Source organism: Anomalospiza imberbis, chromosome 1 (assembly GCF_031753505.1).
Source record: "Anomalospiza imberbis isolate Cuckoo-Finch-1a 21T00152 chromosome 1, ASM3175350v1, whole genome shotgun sequence".
In the NCBI taxonomy this organism is placed as follows: Eukaryota; Metazoa; Chordata; class Aves; order Passeriformes; family Viduidae; genus Anomalospiza; species Anomalospiza imberbis.
Genome location: NC_089681.1, coordinates 66,472,370 through 66,495,050, shown reverse-complemented (window position 1 = coordinate 66,495,050; position 22,681 = coordinate 66,472,370). Strand labels below are relative to the sequence as shown.

The following is a 22,681-nucleotide window of genomic DNA, read 5'->3' as shown; positions in this document are numbered from 1 at the left end:
AAGATTCACTGTGAGTTTGTGGGCCCCAAGTTGGGCAACTCCCTGGGGGCTCCCCTGGCAGGGGAGACCCTCCTGGAGGAGCAGTTCTGTGTCAGGAACGAGAGATGCATTGGACTTTTTTGGTCTTCAGCTTCTGTTTATTGTTATCTTATCAAAACTTCAGCACACTGTCTGCACCAGACTCTGCATGCAGGAAAAACAGCACAAAAATGGCTAACAATCTCTTGTTACAAGGCCTTTTAAGTCTAATCAAAAACTTAGCTACCCAATTAAGAAGTGACACCTAAATTATTTTCCTTTCTAACCCAATAACTGACCCCTTAAGACCCACAATGCAGATTTTTCTACCCAATTACAAGATACCACCTAAACCCAAGAAGAAGGACGAAGAAGAAGGAAGTAAAATGAATTTGAGACAACACCCTATATCCTCCATCTTGAACCCATCTATAACATACTAAAAATCCTAAACCCTAAATTTCTTACCTCTGTGACATACTACACTACCCTCTACAATCTCTACAATCTATTTCACACTTTTGTGGTTTCTCATTTACCTTGAGGCTTTGGAAGTTTTCTCCATGAATGAGGGTCAAAGTCAGTGCTCCCCTGGGGTCAGGACACCCCAGAGCAGACAGAGAAATATTCTGAGTGCTCTGGGTTTCCACAATTCACTAGCACTCAGGTATGCATGTCTGCAAGGCTAGTCAGAGACATGAATGGCCCATTTTCACTCAGCTGTCTTAACTATTGTCTTAGAAAATGGACACTTGCCTTTGGTTAGGACCACATTTTATATTCATTTCAGAACTCAGGGGAATTTTAATCACCATCCTATTACAGTTTAATTGCATTCAGTCTCTTTTTGTCCTCAGAATCCCTTCCAGACACTGCTTTTCTGTTGTGCTCAGATAGTATCCTGTTGGGATGCTGACATTCTGCCACATCTTTGTTTAGAAGTATACACAAGGAGAATATAATTCCTGTCAAGGCCCTCACTAGTTGTAAAGCAAACAAAAAGTGTCCTCAAAATGTTCCATCATATGCAAAATTAGACAAAGGGTGAAAGAAGCTTAATGTATTCAATGTGGCTTGTACCTCAGTTAGTGTCTCTTAGTGTCCCCTTCCTGATAGGAATGGATATTGCAATAGTGGGCAGTAACCTTGCCATTACCACCCAGCCTTTTCCTTAGGAAACCCAACACTGCAAGCCCAGGCTCTTTGACTTACTCAGTCTTGAGCTGATCTGACAGAGCAATCTGTCACTGTCGGCCCAAAAAGAGAGACCAACAACAGCCTGTGCAGTAAGTAATCACCCACAAATACTCCTCCATCCTTTCCCACTGTAATTACAAACCTTTGAGGTTGAAACTGATCTCAGTTACATCAGCATAAATCCTGAGTAATGTCACAAAACTATGCAATTCTCAGTAATTATCTTAAGGGAAACAAAACTAGATTCCAGCTCAATGAATCCTGAAAGCCAGATGAAACTTAATATAGTCATATAATTTCATTTTTATGAGCCAAAACCCAAGTGAGCAGCAGCACTAACTGACCCTCAGTATACACTCTCATCACAAGCAAATTACACAGTATTACTATTAACTTTTTCATTAGTGTTGCAAAGAACTATTAAATTTTTTAAATTTGGAATCAGCTAAATGCAATTACTGTGTAATCACCAGAAATAAATGCCGTCTTTGCCAACTGTTGGTTATGTAATGACCAAAGCAACACTCCCTCAATCTATTCTTGTATCCAGAACACTAAGAGTCTGAGAAGCACTTCGATTCCAGATCAAAAGATAGAGCTATATAATTTAATCACTAGAGTACCCATGAGAAGTACTCAGAAGGGAAGTTCAGCTCCTCAGTACCAAAGCAACTCCATTGAAAAACAGAAACACATATTTGAAACAGGCTTCAAATTTTAATTGGTCTGTCCCAGGCTTGACATAAGCTTTCATCACCTCAGCATTTGCAGATCTTCCAGGGGGCAAATGTGCAAATTTGTGAGGTGCAACTCAGCACTGAGCAGCAAGTAAAATGACAGCAGCAGTGCTGAATTGAGCTTATTCCAGCTCTGAGGGGGCTAGAGAAAATCCAAATGAAAAATCCAGCCTGCAGCAGCATCACCTTTTTTCCTGGAGAGTGACTGGTATCTCTGAGGTTTGTTGTCTTCTTCCTCCCGTTTACTCAGTAAAACAACTGTCTTGGCCAGACATGCCATTTATGCAGAAAAAGGAATCTTGAAGAAAAGTTGCAAAATTTTATCCAAGCATGAAGCACAGAATTTTTTCTTGGCAAAACAACTGCCCAGAAGGTATTTAAACAGGAGACTCAGTTGAATGTGGCAGCAGGGGCAATTGCTGTCTTCATCAAGGCATACTTGCATCAAGCCACCTGTTATGAGAGAGAGGGAATTGAGACCCTATACGTACTTCTGGTCTGGTTTGAATGTGTCTGGTCTGGTTTACTGTGGTTTTGGGCTGTGACTCTTTTCCTTCTTGAGGTGGAATTTCAGTTCTAGGTCAAGAACCAAAGAAACTAACCATGCATGCAATCTGCAAAGCTCACCTACCTACGCTTCCTTCTTTTATGCAGGGATCCCCAACCATTGTGTTGAAGACATTTTAAAGGCAACAGAGAGAGTGCTCAGCATAAAAAGAAAAAAAAAAAATCTGACCATACAACCATGGATTCCTGCTTATATTATCTAAGGCTTTGGCAAGATTCTCTTATACCAGCATATGCATAATTCAGAGTACAGATTTCTCCATCCAGGTTTCTGCTTCTCCCTCTATCTTTTGCCTTCTCGTGGTAGTTCCTGTCAAATTTGGTACACAAAAGTACAAGTGTCCAGAATAAACAAAGCCCTAATTATTCCCCTAATTTTATCACAAGGGTAGCAATTAGCTTACAGTTTGTTGCAATGAACTCCTGTGTGGCTTGTGTAACAAATGAGGTCCCTTCAATTAGATGGTCATTGCCAGTCATAATTTAGTTTTGTTCCAAACATATCACTAGCATTTGTTCATCCACAGTTCTTGTCTTGTCTTGTTCTTTCAAGATTTAGGGAAAATGAGTGTTTGCTATACATGATAGGTATACTAAGAAGTAAGGCCCAGATATTTTTTTCCCAAGTACTTAGTTATTTAAATAGGTGGAAACCTTTAGAGCCTGCCTCCCCATGACCTGGCACTTGTAGTTTGTGTCTCTCTCCTGCCTTGGGGCACATGCTTAACCAGTTGATACACCAGCTGCCACAAGAAGCCACAAAACCAGCACGGAACTGAGTCATCAATAAAGCAAGAGCAGTTCTGTCAAACTAAATTAAGGGTCTGATGAAGAATAAATGCTAGAGCCATTAATAGCATCTCTGAAAGCACTTTCTCTTCTGGATTTCTTATCCATATGGATTAGAGCTGTTGGAAGTGCACCATACAGTAATAAATCGCTAGTATTTAACTTAACTCAAAGCATAAGAGCTGGTGCAGGAGATCCTAAACAGAGGACGTCATTGTGAGTGACATGATTTGTGCACTGGTACTAGCAAACATCATCCATCTGAGAAGAGAGCAAGAGAACCACATTGGATCTCACAACAGAACTGCCCCAAGGGATTTCTAGCACTTGTACCCTCCTCTCAGCACCTGGAGAGGCTCACATGTTTTGCTAAGAAGTTTTTCATAAAACTCAGCATGCCAAAGACTGGCAATGCAGCAGAAATATTTAGTACTGTGTTTTTTTTGCAACCATTGACATACAACAAAGCCAGTAGGCTTCAGACCAATGTGAATAATTTAGCAGAACACTGAAGGTCAAAGTGCAGCAGGCAGACCTTCAGAATCCTCAGGCAGGAAAAGTGGTTCCTTCACAGCTGTTGGTGACAGATTTGTGGAAACAGGTAAACACCAAGAGCCAGCAGGTGATGAATCAGCCTACTTTAAGCAAAATTTTAAGGATAAACCCTATTTTTTAAAAAATAAAGTGTTCTTAATCTTTGTCCTTAGCAATAAATCTGAAAATTAAAAAATCCACCAAAATCATTCATGAAGACTGTAGGTTTTCACAAAAGCTTGCTAACATTATACCCTCATCCTCAACTTCTAATCTGAGATATTTCAAGATATTATACCACACGTCTCATTTCCTGACTTGATTTCCTGGTAAATTATATATGTCAGTGGTGGGGGACAAGGAGAGGACTCATAGGGTAAAAAAGAACAACTGAAGAAAACAGATAGAACTGTTTAGAAAAAAATAACAACTTTGTCTTTTCTGGATTTGTCATCCTGTTGAAATAAAAGATCTTCAAGATCATCCCCAGCCACAGAGGTCTGACTGCATTCTGATGTCTGAATTTTTTCTTTGCCTTTTTATTCTATTCCCAGCAGTCTCATCCCTTTTCTTCACAAGTGGAAGATCCCACCTTAGTGACAGATCTGTGACTTAAGATGATAATTAACCTTTGCAAAACACATCTTTATAAAAATGCCAAAAAGCAGAGAGTATTTCAAGGATAACAGAGAAGACTGTTGACTCTTCCCTTACCAGCTCCCTCAGACTACTACTGAGAACACTGGCATGAGCCTGGTATGCTCACATAAATCATGGATCCCTAAGCCCATCCAATACACCAAAAGTCATTCCATTCAAAGCTGCTCAAAGAGGGAAAATCCTAAACAAAAGCAAGCCAGAGATAATGCCAGGGGACTCTGCTCCTTCCAGAGGCTGGGCACATCCCTCAGCAGGGATGATTTTTGAACAAGAAGGATACGGCCCCACCTGACACCCTACCAGTGCTGCCCAGGCACCGTCCAATGGCAGCTATGGCTGGGGACAGCACTGGCAGTGCTTTGGAACAGGAGCTGGGCCCTCCTGCCAGGTAACAGCTGATATGCAGAACAGCAGGCAGCATGGATTAAGTGCTTCTGAGGAGGCTGTCAGAGGAAATGTGTTGTTCATTTGATACTTTCAAATATTCTTATGATGTGTTTATGTTTTCACCACTGTATGAAGGCTGTTTTCATCAATGAAAGCCTGCAGAGGACATAAATTAAAATAATAATACTAAAAAATCCCCACCAAGACCAAAACCAACAACAAAAAAAAACACTTCTGGCTTAATATAATTTTTCTTAGAACCTGATTAATCAATCATGATGAAAGGCACTGAACTGTGTGGCTGACAATGTTATGACAAAAAAAAGCCTGTGGGCTCAGCTCTCAGCTAGTGTAAGAAGGTCACTCTCTGCCTCATTGCTTTCCCACAATACTCTTTCTGTGATGCTCATGCAGGAATGGTTACACAGTTATAGGCTTTGTACTATGGAGATATTTTGTATATCACTCTCCTAGCTGATGGCACTTTGCTTTGCTAGAAGCCCTCGCTTTTGCTTCTCAGGATGATGCATGGGGTGGAAAAAGTTTTACTAACTGACTCTAGCACTGAGTTCACTGCACGGGCAGGTAGGAAAAATATCATTAGTAGAGTGAGTTGAGCAAGAGCTAGGACCAGTGCCAGATAATAAACATGCATCCCCACAAAGCACCAATAAATAGTATAAACAGACTTGAGTTCTTTTCATAAAGAAGGCTATTAATTTCCTTCCACTCAGCATAGTTGTTAGCTTAGTGATCCATAGGCTACAACATCATATTTTGGAGGCCTTCTATGATTTTTTTTTTCCATGCTTCATCAGGTCAGCACCATATCTCATAATTAAAAGACAGTTTGTTGCCAAGGTGAGTTATTGCACACTTGGCATTTTAGGTTTTACATTTGGGCTCAAAATAAGATGCAAAGCCTGCACTTGCAAAACTTTCTTGAGCACAGATCAGATTATATGTTGTGTGCAGTTCTTTAGAAGCTTCTGTATGAAATGCCTCAATTAGCATTAGAAAAATCAAGATATTTGTGCATGTGAAATTTAAGATTTTTTATTTCAGATCTGATTTTGCACAAGTGAAGGTCTGGAGCTCATTAAACCTAGGAACTCCCTTTTTAGAACTTAAATGTTAGCCCTTCTAGCTTACAGGCTACAGGCTAGTTAACATCTGAGCTGGCCAGACACTTGCAGGAAAGCAGTAATTATTCTTCCTTTAATACAAAGCACATATTGAAGCACATCAGGAGACTATTCTTTCTCTCACACTTAACCAAACCTGGATGGTACTGCAAAAACATGTATATTAGACATGTTCTTCCAATTCTTGTCACTCACTGCATCTTCCAGGGCCCTTCTTTGCCCTTTCCACTAACCCATGTCAGGATTATGGTTTCCATAACACCATGTCAAGGTACAGCTGATGCACACACCATAACTGGCTTCTCCAGAGCCTCTTTCCAGTCCTCTTGCCTTTAGGAAGCAATCTCAGTCAGCTCACCCAGACATGCAGCTAGGGTCAACCCTGGATCAGCCATGCATGACCACAATCAAAGTGCATATTGTAGGGTCTAATGGTCCTGTAACTAGAATTCCAGTATTTTCATCTCTGACTCTCCTTTATAAATATTTCATTGTTTCCTTACACCACACATTGTGCAGCAGTTATCCTCTACTATGAGCTTTCTAATTGAGAGGGGACTTTACCTGCATACTGAGCACCCATCCCAGTCTTTAGCAATACCATCGGATTAGTTCCCAGTTTTTCCTTTCAAGACTGCTCTTAGATGTTCCAAATCTATACAAACCTACTGGCACCTTGGGTAGACCCTTAATAATTCTTCTCTAAACCAGAGACAACCTACTTGTTTGTGCAGCATCTAATTGCTCATGTCACACTTCACTACCTGAGTTGCCTGGCACCACCAACTCTCTCTCCTTGTTAAGGGCTTCATAGTGCTGCATTAGCTTAAAGCCCTGTCACAGAAACACTTAATAAAATATATTTAAAATGCTGCATTTATCTGCTCTGCTATAGTACCCTGGTGTTCAGGGTATTGAAGAGATGTCTAGATGTGGGTGAATAAATCCTCATAATCAAATTGTAAAGTAAAGTAGAAAAGGAACAAACGGACTCACAGAAAAGCAAGTGGGCATGCCCTGGGTTACAGAGTGGGACTGAATTGCATCCTAAGAGCTAATACATTTGCTGTTTCACCTGTATGTGAATAAATGCAGAGAAAAAAACTACTAAAATTGTCCGTCAATTTAAATACTGTTCAAGGGAAAATATTTAGAAAAATGTAGCAATCTTATAAATGAACATTCATCTGCATACTTACTCATGAACTCAAATACTATGAGTCAAGAAGAGATATGATTAAGGCTGTTTCCTCATCCTTAACTCTGCTGCTGTAACACTAATCCTCAGTTCATCCATCCATCATAACTAAATAGCCCATACGCTGTAGCCACCTTGAATGTACTAAAGCTATTTTGTCTGCATAAATTTCCCAATGAGCTATCTTCCAGAATACATAGTTATGATTTTGGCTTTCAAGAAGGTATGTCAATGATAAGCAAGAGTGAGTCTGTATATCCCCTTTTGATTTGCTCCACTGCTTTATTCCTTTTTAGGACCATGTGGAATTCATCAGCACTGTGATGCCCTTGAGGTATGCAAGAAACCATGTTATTAATGTTATTAGTGCTAATTAATTCTGCCGACAAGGCCTCTGCAACTAGTCAAGACATCAGTCTTTGCCAAAACTAACAGATTAAATAACTCAAATTTCTAGGACAAGCCATTCCATAGTTTTAATGAGCCAAATAGAAAGCTAAGGAAACATTGAAAAAAAATGCAATTTTGAAACTTTCATAAAATGCAAATCCTTCATCTAATTTGATTCAAATTTGCTGTGAATTTGCAGATGGGTTTGTTCCAGTTTGTACATGTCCATAGAGCTGTAAAATGAATAGTTGTTGCAAGTGAACAACAACAAAATTAGTATTACCATGACATAAATAATATTTTATTTTTGAATTTACTGCAATGCATCACAGTAAAATCATAGCAATTCTCTAAAGATGCAGATTTCTCAGAAATAATTATATAAAAATCTCTATAGTGTTATATACAGAATACTGTGGGTATATTAGATAAGAGTATACGTACTATAAAGAATTGAATTATGAGGATGTGCTTTGTTCTTTGTACAGCACTCACGTTTCTCTGAGACAAGCACAACAGGAATGATTTATGTTTGCTTTTTCACACATTTGCAGCAGATTATGCCTGCAGTCTGAGGAGGTGACTTTTAGCTGTACCTCGACACCTTTCCAAGCTTTTCTCCCCTGCCCACCAGGATCATGGCTCTCTGTTACCAGGAATAGTTGACATGATTGTCATACCTTAAGGACCCTGACATTCAGCTTTAAGTATTCAGTTAAGCAATTCTTCAAATACTCATTAATTCAGTCATTCTAGAAGTAGGTGGAAGAGCACTGAAGGAGACAAGCACATTATCTCAGAACTTTTACAGCACCCTGTAAGCTCACCTCTGCTTCCAAAGAGAAACAAAACAAAGCTGTGCACCAGCCAGGCTCATATTTAGATGTAATCCTCTAGTTCTTAATAAGCATAAATTTATAGCAAGCTAAATGAGTAATTAAAGAATGGATCATCCCTCCTTTTGTCTAGCAACTCCAAATTAACTTTGAAAAAGGGATGAAGACGAGATGGTGAGGGAGTGAAATCAGAATTTCTGTCCTACAGGCAAGCACACAAAGATTGTCCTGTTCATTTCTATCCATAACAAATCTAGACTTAGTTTGCATTTATTTGGCATGGCATTGCCAAACTATTCTTTGGCATAATATTCTGTTGAAGGTACCATTCATTTGGCCATAGAAGCATGTAACTATGTTAAGGTGCAGCATGCCATCCTTGTTCATGTGTGCCCCAGATCCCACAAACTTTCCAAACAGTTCATCTCCATTACTTCACCAGTTGCATGTTTCTGTTCTTCTCAAATAAAAGAATGCCAACATTAATGCATTTAAAGTGAGCTATGCTGGCCTGAATATGCTCCTAAGGAAAAAAAAAAATTATTTTATTTTTATTATCAGGTAGTTAATGTGTGACTTTTTTTAGAGACTACTTTAAGCTCCCCATAAATCTTAAAGTCAACACATACAGCAATATACTAAGTGAACATTGGTCCCTCTAAGTTAAAGATGTCTTGCTATGAAATGTTGACTAATACAGGAACCACCATGGAAAATTCAAATTGGCCATGACCCAGCCACTACTTTTACTTCTAGCCTAGTTTACTACACCAAAAAGAATTCATGTCTTCCTCATAAATGCTCTAAGTGTGAGTTATACACATTATTTTCACATGTCTGAAAATGTAACCTGGTTTAAGATTCATGCACTCTTATTTTTAATCCAGACCACAGAAGGCAGGGGTACAGAGACACCCTCCTGCTCAGTAAACTCTGCTGAATCAGTTTGTTTAAACATTGAGTGTGATGCTGACATACTGATTTACCTGGGATGACTTGCAATGACTTCTGTGCTGCACTAAGCTTGGCCCCTTAACAAAGGCCTAAACTCTTTATGCCTCTTCTGTCTCCACTCCCAAGCCTGGGCAAGAACACACAGGTGAGGCATCTCTTTTCTATATCTCACTACCTAGAAGTCACTCGTGTTCTCAAAACCCACCAATGCTACAGTGAGATTCGGAGAAAGACAAAAAGAAATTAAGAATCTACTATGTGTTAATGAAAGTTGTTATCTGTTTAATTTGTTGGGGATTTTCCCCCTATCTTTGAGTGTTTTTTTTCACCGAAGAGCAGCAGACTGCTGAAAGGATGTAGGATTACTCCCTGGTGAGTAACCAAGTGTGCAAAGGGGAGAGAAGACTGTAAATTGCAGAGGGACTTGGAAGGAGAGAGCTGCAGCATCAAGTTGGGAGCCTGCAGTTATAAAGGATACTGAGAAATCCCTGGGAGATCCAAAGAAGACAGGCCTTAGGAGCAATGGCAAGACCATCCTACACATCAGGACAATTGTGGCATAATTTGAAGCAACTAGAAAAAAGTCACTGTATTGATTAAAATAAATGCTGGGAGCTGAGACCAGCTGCAAAATCACAGTAGGTGAGGGAAGTAGGTTCTTTGGAAATTGTGTTTCTAATTTCTACACTGATTTAGTTACTCTGAGTTTGAAAAATTCTTAGAAGTTTTAAGTTCTTCCTGAAACAGACATTCTCACAAAGGCCTGTTTCTCTCTTTTTTTTAAATGACTTTTTTTTTTGTTTTGTTTTTTGAGATTAACTTATAGAAAAGGCAAAAGCAGATCCACTTCACAGATTTCACTGATGTGTACACACTCTGGTTCAAATCAGAAAATAAAACATCAGAAAGGAAGAATGAAATGAACCTGGCTAGAACCTGATCAGGCTTTGGAAGTTTCTGCAATCTAGAAAGTGGCATTCAAAACAGAGTTTAGGTTCAGGTTGTGTTTGCAGTAGATCATCTTCACCCAGCTCATTCACCCCATAACTACTGCTGGCTTGGTAGGTATTCAGATGGTGACCAACAATCAACAAACAGTGATTTTCACTGAGTGCAGTGAAGCTGCAGTCAATTTTAAAACATTGAATGACAGAAATTCTCAGTGATCCACTACCAACTTCTACAATTTCAATCCATCCCATGGCCCTCTGCCACAAAACCACTTAGGGGAAAACAGAAAACAACACATTTAAGCAAGCAGCTATCCCCATCAGTTCATGGTCTAGCTTGTGAGACTGATCTCTGCAGTTGCTTTAGGGTCTGGGTCTTTGGATCAGGACAAATTCCTGAGCCTCTGGCTAAATCTAAAACCTACAATACACAATGAAGAAAAGCCTTTCTTTTCAGTTTATGCCCTGAAAAGAAAGATTTGCCAGCACCCTTATAAGTTTTTGGTCTGCCCAATAAAGCCTCAATTACCACTACTTTTATAAAAGTGCCTAATTTTATTTATTTATTTTTTATTACTCTTGCCATGTATTTGGCTAAGTAACATCTTCTGACATAAAACTCCATAAATTGATTATATGCTACATTAAAGAGAACTTATTTTAAATGCATTTTTGAATGCTGGGTTTTTACACTATTTGCCATATATGTAGCATTTCTTCATTCTGTACCTTCCCAGACACATTCTTATTTCCTCTCAAGTATACTGTACAGAAAGCAGAGGATGCTTCTGCTTCTCATCTTCCCACATCACACTATTTCCACTAGAGTAGGTCTAGGACAAGAAAACAGCCAAGGGTTTTTCCCAGTATGAACAGCAATGAGATGGGAGTCTGAAAGAGTGAGTTATGTCAGCACCAAGGTGTACATCAAATTAATCTAGCACTAGACAAAGTGAAGTGGCAGAGTGCTTCTTTTTTTGCTCCTAGAGGAAGCTGAAAGTACACATGGTAATTTTTAAGGAAGTATCTCTTCTCATTACATACTTTAAAGGAAGTGTAATAAGCCTTAATTCTATCTTTCTGTTTCCCACCTGTATGTTGAAGCAGTATTTGTCGAGAGGTGTGAGATAAGATACCAGTGAAAAATGCTCTGTAAGGTCCAAACAAGTAATTCCTCACACGGCATTTATGTACTTACTGCTATCACACAAATTTTTTAACTAGCATTCCTTTTAATAAAGTAGAACCATTTAATGATATGTTGTTTTTGTTCTTAATATTGGATTTACCTAAGTGTAAGTACAATTTCTTAGGTTTATTCTTTTTATCTTGTTGGCAAAAAGCCAGGACAGTGATTTTAATTGTATGACACCTGGCAGAAATCCTCAGCTACCTTTCTGTTACAACAGTGGGAAACAATAGCTACTTCATCAAAATGTGGCTCACAACTGAGCAAAATACTAAATTGTCAGAATTAGAGATTTCTACCCCTGAGTGACATTTCTCTAAAAATCTAAGTATTTCCAGAAAAGCCATATCAGGCAATAAAATACATAGACTTTTATATCCTTTTTGAATCAAGATGTTCAACCAAGAGATAGAAGACCTGTTTCCTACCAATCTCTCTGTTGAGTCAATGCTTAGTGATCATGGAACCCTGATGACGAGGCAGGGTAAGGGTCCTGTGCTGTAGACTAGGTCAGATAGTACTCTGGGTTGTGGGAAAGCTGTTTAGAAGAGTAGCCTCAAAATCCACAGTTTCACTAGTAGGATGAAATAAGAGCCTGGGAGAGGTTGAAGCCTCCTAACATGATCCAAAAGATGGATTTTGCATTCTATTTTCCAGTGTTAAACATGCAATTATGCCAATCAATCCATTTTAAACACAAGAGTTGCGCCACAGAGATTTGTGTGACCTACTAACCAAGCACACATGTATGTCTAGTTAGAGAACATATCCAGCAGCCACCTAGCTGGACAAGCCCCATACTTCAAGCAGCTGTGAAAGCAGACAATACATTTGCCTTTCTTCTCCTTTGAGATGTTTATTTAAACAACAACTTACTCCACTGCACTACCGATTTGAACTACACAAAGACATGTGTGTCACTTCTAATGAAAATTCAGTACATCGTGTTTGGGTTTTTTTCTAAATCAGTTTTTAGACAGAAAATCACTTCTGAACTGGATGGACAGAATCTATCTTCTGCAAGGTTTTTCTGACTCCTGCAGAAACAGAAGATATTTCTGCCTTCAAATAATTTTTCTCCTGAAAAGATAACTAAATTCTTGCTCCTGCACAAAGAACAAGACAGGAACTCAAAATCAGAGCATCTAGAATGCACTCACAAAGAAAATACACAAAAAAGAGGAGAAATATTAGGTGAAGACTGAAAAAAATAGTGGGAACGTATGCAGAGACAAAGAACAGAACTTTGGTCTCTGAAAGATGGATACATGATCTAATGTTTTATCCAAAAGGGCGCTAGACTTTATTGAACAACTTCATCAAAATTCTTTCAAGAAGTTTAAGAAACTAATAATGTACAATACAGTGCAAGTTCCCATTGAACACCTATATTCTTTATCATGGATTGTAAATCTTAGGTCATCTGTTTGACCCCCAACCCCCCCATGCTTAAATGATTATTTGTTACCAACTTTGAGGCACTTACAACTTAACTGTGCTACATACAGATGATTTTTTTTTACCTACAGTACACTAGTAAATAAGTTTGTAAACTTTATTCCGGAGGATTTAATTCAGTACTGCTGTAGGTCCAAAATGAGCATTTACTCAGTTGTTAACAAGAAGTCAGTGGGATTCCATGAAAACTGTTGTGGCTGCTCATGCATATCGAACAGCCCAGAATAAAATAAAAGTAAACAGAGGAAAAAAAAAAAGTTTAGAGCATTTCTGGAGGAATAAAAACCCTTTCCTTCAGGTAAAAAAAATGTTTTGAAAGCAGCAAGCAGGATCCATCTAACCTGGCATTTCCGGTGTCTCCTCAATTGAGGTCATAGGAGACCTTTTGCCTCTATTACTTATTGTGTTTGTTGTCAGCCGAATAGCATTTAAAAATGCCCTCAATATTTGTCCTTTACTGCTTTTGGAGCTTTGCCATGGCTCAAGTTCTCAATTCCTTCTACTGAGAAGTCAGTAAGACAGGAGGCTAATGGTCAAGCCTATTACATTAGGGCTGAGTTTGTTTCCATGGCATTTGGCATTTCTTTAGGAGCTATTCAAGTTTGAAATGACCAAAGCAAAGGTGTAGGGAAATCAACATCAAAAGAGTCAAGCAGAGAAGACATCAGCCTTTATCCTTTAAAGACTTTGCAAGGAAAAGGAGGCTGGAAAAAAAAATCAAAGGGAAGAGAGAAGTACAGAAGGAAGAACTATTCTCTCATCTACTTTGCCAGGAACAGACATACAAAGGGTGCATTTGAGAATGAGTTTCCAATTTTTTTTTTTTAATTTTTCAGCTTATTTCCACCAGAGCCCACAAATAATCTAAGCTTTCCTTCAGTTTTCTTGTCTTTTATCATGTATGGACTTGCTTGTACAATAGCTACAAGGCAATAGGTCTTTTTCAGCATAGGACATTTAAATAAACCCTGTGTTTACAGTTCAAATTGAACAAAATCCAAGTTCATCCTAAACACGTAATCCTCCCATCCAATTATTCTGAGAAGCTCAAAAGCATTTTGCACGGAAGAAGGGTTGCCAGAGCACAGGGCTTTTGCAGTGGTGCAGTGGAGAGGCACTGAACACTTGCTGGCAGGGTAAGAGCATTGCTCGTACCCACCTGCCACACACATGTCATGTCCAGGTGCCAGGCAGTACAGTGGCAGGATTCTACACCCCAGCAGCCAAAAGCCACAGAATGACATCCAAAGCTTTGCCCAAATCTGCTCTCTTCCAGTCCCTTTGCCAATTTTTAGCTCAATACTGTCCTGCTTTTATCTTGAATGCAGAGATAAGCAGATAAAAATGTCTTCTGATGTCTTTTCTGAACTGTTGCATCACGACTATGGGATATTTTCTTCAACACATATAGTTTTTAAGATCCCCTTGCCCTTTTTAAGATCACAATGAATGATGGATCCAGATGCCACCACATGCAGCCCAAAAGCAATATACAGCATCACCAGGTACATACACTGATGTCTTTAAATTACTCCCATGATTTAATTCCCCATTTTCCAAATGAGCAGACGTCTTATGCCTCTTTTCTCTGATGTAGTTTATCATAACACAATCAAACGGACAATTGTACATCACTGCAAAGGCAACACAATTTGCCCACCTAAGGCATTACAAAACACAAACAACAGATGTCTATTGGCCGTTTCTTACCCCCTATTTCTATCGAGGGGAGCTGTTGTGTATGTAAAACATGGGGGTCTTGGGAGGATGTGGCAATGCCATCCACTCCATTAATCAGCTTATGTGTTGTGCCCTTGGAGATGAGGAAACCAGATCACAGTTCAAATTCCCCCAGCCTGCTAGGGGAGATACCAGGTTTACTAGGACCTTGGGGCTTCAGTGTCTTTCCAGCGACTGCTGATAGTCATCTGCACAAATCTCTTTGTTACTGGTTATGGCAGATAATAAAAACAAAGATACAGAATCACACAGCATAGGCATGTATCTTTATGTGCCACTAGTGATCCATATCCTAGGCTGGGTGCAGCAGAAGAGGCCACAGGGAGATACTTTGATTGTCTAAAATGTAACAAAAATGACAGCTAAAAGTTTTCTCCATCTGCCTGGATCTAAACAGAATCATGTGTGCATACAAATTTGGAACTAAAACAGCAGCAGCCATGAGATGAATGCATTTACTATAAACACTGATTATTTTACTCTTCTCAGTGCAAACCTGCTAATCCAGTGCCTGTGAGAAAGTTATTCTGGGGCTGTGCAGGACTCTGGACAACCCAATGCCTGCCATCCTTTTGGCCACCACCACATGGTATCTCTTTTCCCCAATAAAAGAGAAGCCTTTTTACTGGAATCCCAAACACAAATCCCCTGCCACCAGACACAGGTCAGATGTCTCACAGAGCAACTACAAACCAGCATCCTCTTCTCATGTCCCACATCTCATAACATATACATCCATCCTTGCTTTTAGCTTGGCCTAATGTCTAGTGTCCTCAAATTTCTTTCCTGCTGAAAACAGTTCAACTTTGAGAAGCTTAATATTAATTTGTTTAATGTCTTCCTTCCTGCTAAGGCTATGCAGCTCTGCTTATGGTATTAAGCAGAGCATAGGTTCACAAGGAGAGATTTAAAAACTATTCTTTAAAATGCTTCTGTATCACAACTTGAATAATTTCTTTAGAAAATATGCGAATTGTACAGAATGCAGTGATTACGGCAGAAAGGATTTTTTGGCCCTTATTTAAGAAGACTTTTTCCAAGGCTCTTTCACTTTTTGGTACCTGTTCCAAATTACTGTCAAAAGGGCCACCTGAAATCTTGCCATCCAAACTACTCCATGCATAAAAAAATTACTGCCCGAATAGGAATTAAAACATTTAGCAGAAAATGAGCATTCTTTTTTGGTTTTAGAATGAAATTTTCCAACATTCTTTTTATGATTGGTAAAAATAATTTGTGCTATCACACATCAGAATAGAAATTTCAAAATGAAAGGTAAAATACAGATGATAAATTAAAACAATCTATTTTAAACAAAAGATTCCTTTTCAGAATCTTTTGTTTAAAATATTGTGCAAATTGGACTCTTGGTCCTCTGTTCAAGCTCTATTTGTTACTTCAAAATCTTTCATTTGACACCATGAATCTTCTCATACTTTACATCCAATGTAGCAATACACAATATTAGTAACACAGATACACCTTCAACAGCTTTTGCATTCATGCCTAGTGTGGGGTCATCTTCTCAGCAGTCACAGAACCTGCTTCCAGCACTCCCAGGAGACAGAAGATTTAATGTTGCCATGTTGGTTTTATGGGCCTGGACAAAAAAAATCCTATAAGTTTTTTTATAGGTCTAGGTATGTGGCAAGGGAAAACAGTTTCTATAGCAGAGGCAATCTACTGTTAATTTGTAAGGTGGCCACCCATTACAGATGCTGCAGAAACTGTGCTCTCCCAGGTGAGCTATCACCACAGGGGAAAGGCACTGCTCCCTGCATCTCACTGCATTGCGTTTCCACAGAAGCTTCCCTATGGCACAGGTCAGTACTGACAAAAAAAAGGGACCAGAACTTCACCTCATACACTTCACCTGTGTTCACATCATCACACAGCACGAGATCATTGGCCGAGCAAAGAAGGTTTCTGCTGAGAGCTTGTGAGCATGGTCTCACAGAAGGTTAGTGCTACTTGGCATAAGTTACAGCTTAATCTATCCAATGCAGGCTACAATTTGAAAAAGGACTTTTGGGCCACTGAACTTTATTGTTTAGACCTGATTTTGAGCAGCACATTTTAATGGATGTCTCTTGCTATTAGGAGGCAAGCATAGGGAATATAACTATTAACAATAGCTTTGAGAATTATCAAAGACTCTTCTTTATCCCAGCTGAAGAAACAAATGACTCCCAGACCAAAGGGCACGCAGTTCCTCTCCTAGCAGCAGTGAGTTTCTCTCACAGGGAGAATATTTTTATTAGTTTTTCAAAAGGCCTGGTATAATGCTGCTGCACTTACCTCTAATGTGCTGTAAAGAGACTTGAACTGCTGCCAGCAGGAGGGCTGTGAAGGGACTTTTGAGGCACTGTGACAGGCCTTCAATTGACTTTACTAGCAGCTTTTACACATCTCTTTGGAACTCCATTAAAACAGTTTATTTAGTGTTATTTCAATTGCTTTCATTAAAGATCTGTTTTGTGCTGTTCCAGTTGGAGTATTCTCTCAGTCTGGTACTTCTCTGAGGTCTCTGGCTGGGATGCAAAACTACTGCAGTTATCCTGTGGACGTTAGACCGCTTAATTTTTACTTAAGTCTCTTATCTTCACATACTTTGAAGTACTTGTTCTTTACATGTAAATCATTCCTACCCACAAATTAAATCTGAATTGCTGCAGCAATGCTGGAAAGGCCGTTATGAATAAGGATATCTTTTATTAAACTTCAGTACGCATGGGTTATGGATCTGCTTTACTGACATCAAAGGGAAATACTTCAAGTGAGCTCTGGTAAACTCAAGCTAAAACTGCAGGACAGCTAAGAAGAGCATTCAATGAAAAAGGGGGAGCAAAGGGCTGCTCTGAAACCTCCCTAATTTCATTTTTATATGGCATGTCACTCTCCATGTGCCAGGGCTGATATTCAGCCACCTCTGTCTAGTATGAGGCAGAGCTTCAGCTCCTGGAAGAGTCAAGTCTGAAATTACTCTCACTCTCTCTGTTGCTTACACTTGGGATCTGTAAAGTTAACATTTGTTCTAGTAATTTCTTCCCATCTTTCCCAACCTCCCCTTTCTTTATTGTTAAGAGAAACTAAGCATTTACATGAAGGATGGACCCTTAAACATCTGAAAAACACCTAGCTTCTGTGCTAGGCTTCCTCTAGAAAGCTACATAATTTCCTTGGATGTTTCCTACAGCGCAGTGCCCATTTTCATAATTCATAAAAATTTCACATGGGTAGGCTTTCATGTTCTCTGAGCACACTCTTTGGGGTTTATTTCCTTTTTTAAAAATTAAATTACTCAAGACTCATGAGCCTAAGGAACCAGGACACCTTTTGCCCCTCCAAATTTTGTGTGTGCATCTTTGTATAGAACAAGGAACACCATTGTCAGAAGTAGTTTATGAACTAGCCATTTTTCCAATATAAAGTAGCATAAACATCATTAGCAAGCATTGCTGAATTGCTGCAATCCTTTTATAACTTTTTTGAAGGTTCACTTTCCTTAGGAAGATCCTCACAACAAATTCTGGACTTGTTTCCAATGACAGCTGGCACCTCACTGCCAAAAGCACATTCACTCAACTTCAGGCTGTTCGTGTTCTTTACCATTTGCTCTCCCATGAGCGCATTTGTTGGGGGAAGAACTGCGGCTTGGCTGAGTATCTAAACAGCCAAAATATTTGAGAAGCTAAGCAATCACTCTTGTCATTTAAACAATTCCAAATCTGCATTTGTACTCTGCAGCTCAACTGTGAAACACGCAAGTGATGCAACTAGAAAGGAATATTAAACCTTTCTTCCTCCCTCTCAGTTCCCTTGTGGAACATTTAGGGGAAACTCAGATGATTTTCCAGCTTAAGTGAAAATGAGCCATTACTTACACTACAGGGGCCCAATCTATTACCCTCAGGACATGAGGATAACACCCACTGACATCACTGGAGATTACTCATCTGTAGGGTGGGACAACAGGAGACAAAGATATTTAGTGCAGACTGCATGTCTGGATCCCAGAGCTTCTCCTAATTTGTCTTGAAATTTCCAGCCGTCAGGCTACTTTGCCAAACCACCCAGTTTCTTGGCCTCTCAGCTCACCTGCTCTGCTTTTTACCCTCAGTCTTGCTTTTCCCTATTTCATTAGCTACAGTTTTTAATGTGAGTTTTGCAGTCTATAACTACTCACCGAATCATCAAAGAAAAAGACAAAAACCCAAAATATTGTGTTCTAGAGTGTTCCAAAAATAATAACCGTGAAGACCTGCTAACAAAATATTTTTTAAAGCAATAGTGAAACATGAACTGTTGCTTTTTAAGCAGTTAAACAGCCATTCCTGAAAATATATTGCTGTTTGGTATCAGAAAGATTACTATTCTGGATATGTAACAACAGAAGTAACTTTTTAAAATAAGAGTACAGAAATGGAAAACTGCCAAGGCTTAGAAATGCTGGAAAGAATGCTAGGAAAGCAGGTGATGAATGGTTGGCTGGAGAGCCACTTTCAACGAAGTAGCATAAAGTGAACAAGGCATCTAAGTGACAGATGAAAAATATACTTCCTTCTGAACATTTTCACCTGTGAAAGGAGCTTTGAAATGCTGACAGTTTTTTCCTTCTAATAACATCTCTTAATTATTGGTTTTCTATTTTACTCTTTTTCCCGAAGAAGAGTCTTAAAATTTGAGTTTACACCAAATAAAGATCAGGATAGGGAAAACAGCAACACAGGATTTAAATAATAACTTATTATCTAAATTTAGCTGGAAGCGAGCCATGTATCCAGCTGCTAGGTGCCTGCCAGTCTCTGCGGTTTTTTTTACTCCTTATCTCACCATCTTTCACCCATGTTCTTCTCTTAGTTCTCTTCTTCTTTCAAGCATCTCTGCCACTTTCCCCTTCCCACAGACATTTACAACACTTCCCACTTCCACTCTCCTAAATCACTTGTCCTAGCTGTTGACCTTACTTTCTCCCTCACTTTGTCTCCCTCTGGTGCCTGTATTTTTGACATGGACAGCAGAGCTGGGACCATTCTCATGCCATCGGTCATGGAATTCATGCTCTACAGGCAGTGGGTGCTTCAAGCAGGGCACGTGTTTTCACTGCTTCCCCCAATGAAAAATGCTTCCCTGGATGATGTGAATGGAGGATTTTTTGAGAGAGTCGATGGCAGGAAGCTCTTTCTCATGCCTGCAGACAAGGCAAATGGATCAGTCCATCTGTAAGCCAGCCAGGAATCTATAATCCATCACATGCACAGTAATGCAGACACTGAGTAGGTCGCCAGCAGGCTGGCTCTTAATCTGAAAGGTTCCCTAGGTAAGGTGATGGATCATCTCCTACACTTTCCCATTCTGGAGGGTGTAGTTCATTGAGGGAAAGCAGTCATGCCCAAGTAAGTAGCAGAGGAGCAGAAAAAAGCAAAGGTACAGAATTTCTAATGAATGCTAGGAAAATATGCACATTCATCCCCTCCTGAGAAAAAGAAATAAGTAAAACATTAGCATCTCAGGCCTGCAGATAACAAAATCTTACTTTCATTAGAAGCCCAGTTTTAATAGTAGCAAAACAAGGAGGAACAGGATCCAAACAGTGCCATTCCTAAGCAAAGCGGTGTTACAGAGCAGAGGGCCAGTGTTCAATAACTGGAGAGCTAATATTTACCACAGCAGTGGGGTATGAGTTCCTGAGCACTCACTGCTTATTACAAGAAAAGCACAACCAAAACAAAACACAAAAAAAACAACAACAACCACAGAAGTATACTCAATTCAGCCCTTTCTCCAATAAAAATCTTTCTGCAATACCCTCCTTCTGTACTTCACACAGAGACAGGAAAAAAAATAGAAAGAAAGAGATGAATCCTGGGGAGAACCAGGGAGGTTTATTCATAGAGACAGATTAATGAATCAGTGATCCCAGAACTTCAAAAGGTTTGTTAAAATCATGGTACCAGGACGTCTTTGGCAGAGGAACACGGTATCAGACGGCCTGAATGCCACCACTGTCCTTCTGTCCTAATGGCTGGTTCTGGGACCAAGGTAGCATTTCTTCCACTTGAATCTGGGCCAGAACATGTTTTAGTGTTCCTCATGGGCTGAGCTACATGTTGACATGCAGACTTGTGGTAATGATGATAACTGCTAACTACTGAAAGAGGAACAAAATCCAGTCTTCTCTTTGCTGTAGCAGCAATTTTTTGTCTGCTTAGCAGTAACCCAGCACCCCTTGAAGAGCACAGAATATAAGGGGATACTCCAGGCAGGAGAGATCAGCAGCTTGTTAATGTTGGTGTGGGAAATGAGGCCATTCTGAGCTCATGGCAACTTGTCTGTATTGCCATCAGCTTCAGCCAGGAGAGGAATTGCCTGCAGATCAAAGAACTAGCTGGTGGTAACCATTGGTGTGCTGCCTCCAGCATAACCACTCTTCCCCCTTCCACAGAAATGCAGAGATGCAAAAAGGTCCCCTGACACAAAGCAGGCAAAACACTTCCTAGAGCATCTGTGACAGCACTGTCTTGCACCAATTCTTTCTGAGGCAAGTTCACAATCTTCTTAGTCAGTCTGTTTCACCACTTTGTACCCTTATAAATGCAGTTTTTCTAATATAGGAGCTAATGTCTGTTGCAAACTCACTGGGTTTATTTCCCCTGTGATCACAAACCTGCAGAACAAGTAACTGCTGACCTCTTTATGACAGACCTTGCTATACTGGAGGCCATAAGTGTAGATCATCTCTTTTTTGGATGGGAAAGGAGTAAAAAAAAAAAAAAAAAAAAAAAAGGAAAGTTCCTCATGTTTTCCTTATAGGTCACTTCTAAATCTCTTGTCATTCCTATTGTTGCATTCTGGACCTCCTCTGATTTACCTTAAACTTTGTCATGCTGCTGGGAAAAGGTTAAGCACAGTACTGCAACCAGGATCTCACTGGAAAGGGGCAAGTAATCTATTGTATCACCCTTAGAAGGAGTTTGCGCTCCCCTATTTTTTTTTTAATAAAATTATCACACAAACTTCAGTGCCTTGGCCAAATTCTTAACTAAAATTACTCTGGAGGATCAGGCTTAATATAAACCAATGAAGTATTTCACTTCAGATGTCACTGATGGGACAACAGAAGGAGAAGACTGTTTTGTTTAGATACTCAGCAAAAGAACTCCTATCTTCCAGATGGCTGAGAAGAAAAGATTAGCAACCACGATGACACAATAACACAGAGATTCTGGAACAGACTGGGGGATGGCAGAGAGCCCAAGGAAGAGACAAAATGAGTGAGAAACGGACGGCGAGAAACAATGAATGACATAAACCCCTCGTACTGATGTGAGTGTGGCCTAGGAAATGAGTGAACTACTTCCACTCTACATAAAGGCATTAGCACATACCCAGGTTTCAGCTGGGACAGAGTAAATTTACTTCCCAGTAGCCGGTATAGAGCTATGATTTGGACTTAGGATGACAATAATGACACACTGCTGTTTTGGTTGGTGCTGAGTCAAGGGCTCTTCAGCTCCTCACCCCATCCCACCAGCAAAGAGGCTGGGGGTGCAGAAGAAGTTGGGAGGGGACACAGCCAGGACAGCTGATCCCAACTGACCCAAGGCACATTCCATGCCTCTATGGCATCATGCTCAGCCTATAGAGCTGGGGGAAGAAGAGAGGAATGAGGGGCCGTTCAGAGGAACGGCTATTGTCTTCCGAAATCAGGAAGCCCTGCTTTCCTATGGATGGCCAAACACCTACCTTCCCACGGGTAATGGTGAAGGAATTCCTTGTTTTGCTTTACCTGTATCATTCACCCACAAGTTTTTTCTCACTTTTACTCTTCCAATTCTCTCCACCATCCCATTGGGAGGAGAGTGAGCTAGTGGCTGCATGGGGCTTAGTTGCTGTCTGAGGTTAAACTGTCCTGTCATAACAGCATGTCCT

At 39.9% G+C, this 22,681-nt stretch overlaps 1 long non-coding RNA gene across 1 annotated transcript; it reads right to left on the bottom strand.

Moving 5' to 3' along the window:
* Positions 1-17,161: 17,161 nt before the first annotated feature.
* Positions 17,162-20,486, bottom strand: LOC137479414 (uncharacterized). Its single transcript, XR_011002255.1, has 2 exons — positions 17,521-20,486; positions 17,162-17,429 (listed from the first exon to the last, which is right to left on the bottom strand). It is a non-coding gene; the product is annotated as an uncharacterized lncRNA (long non-coding RNA).
* Between the last annotated feature and the right edge of the window lie 2,195 nt (positions 20,487-22,681).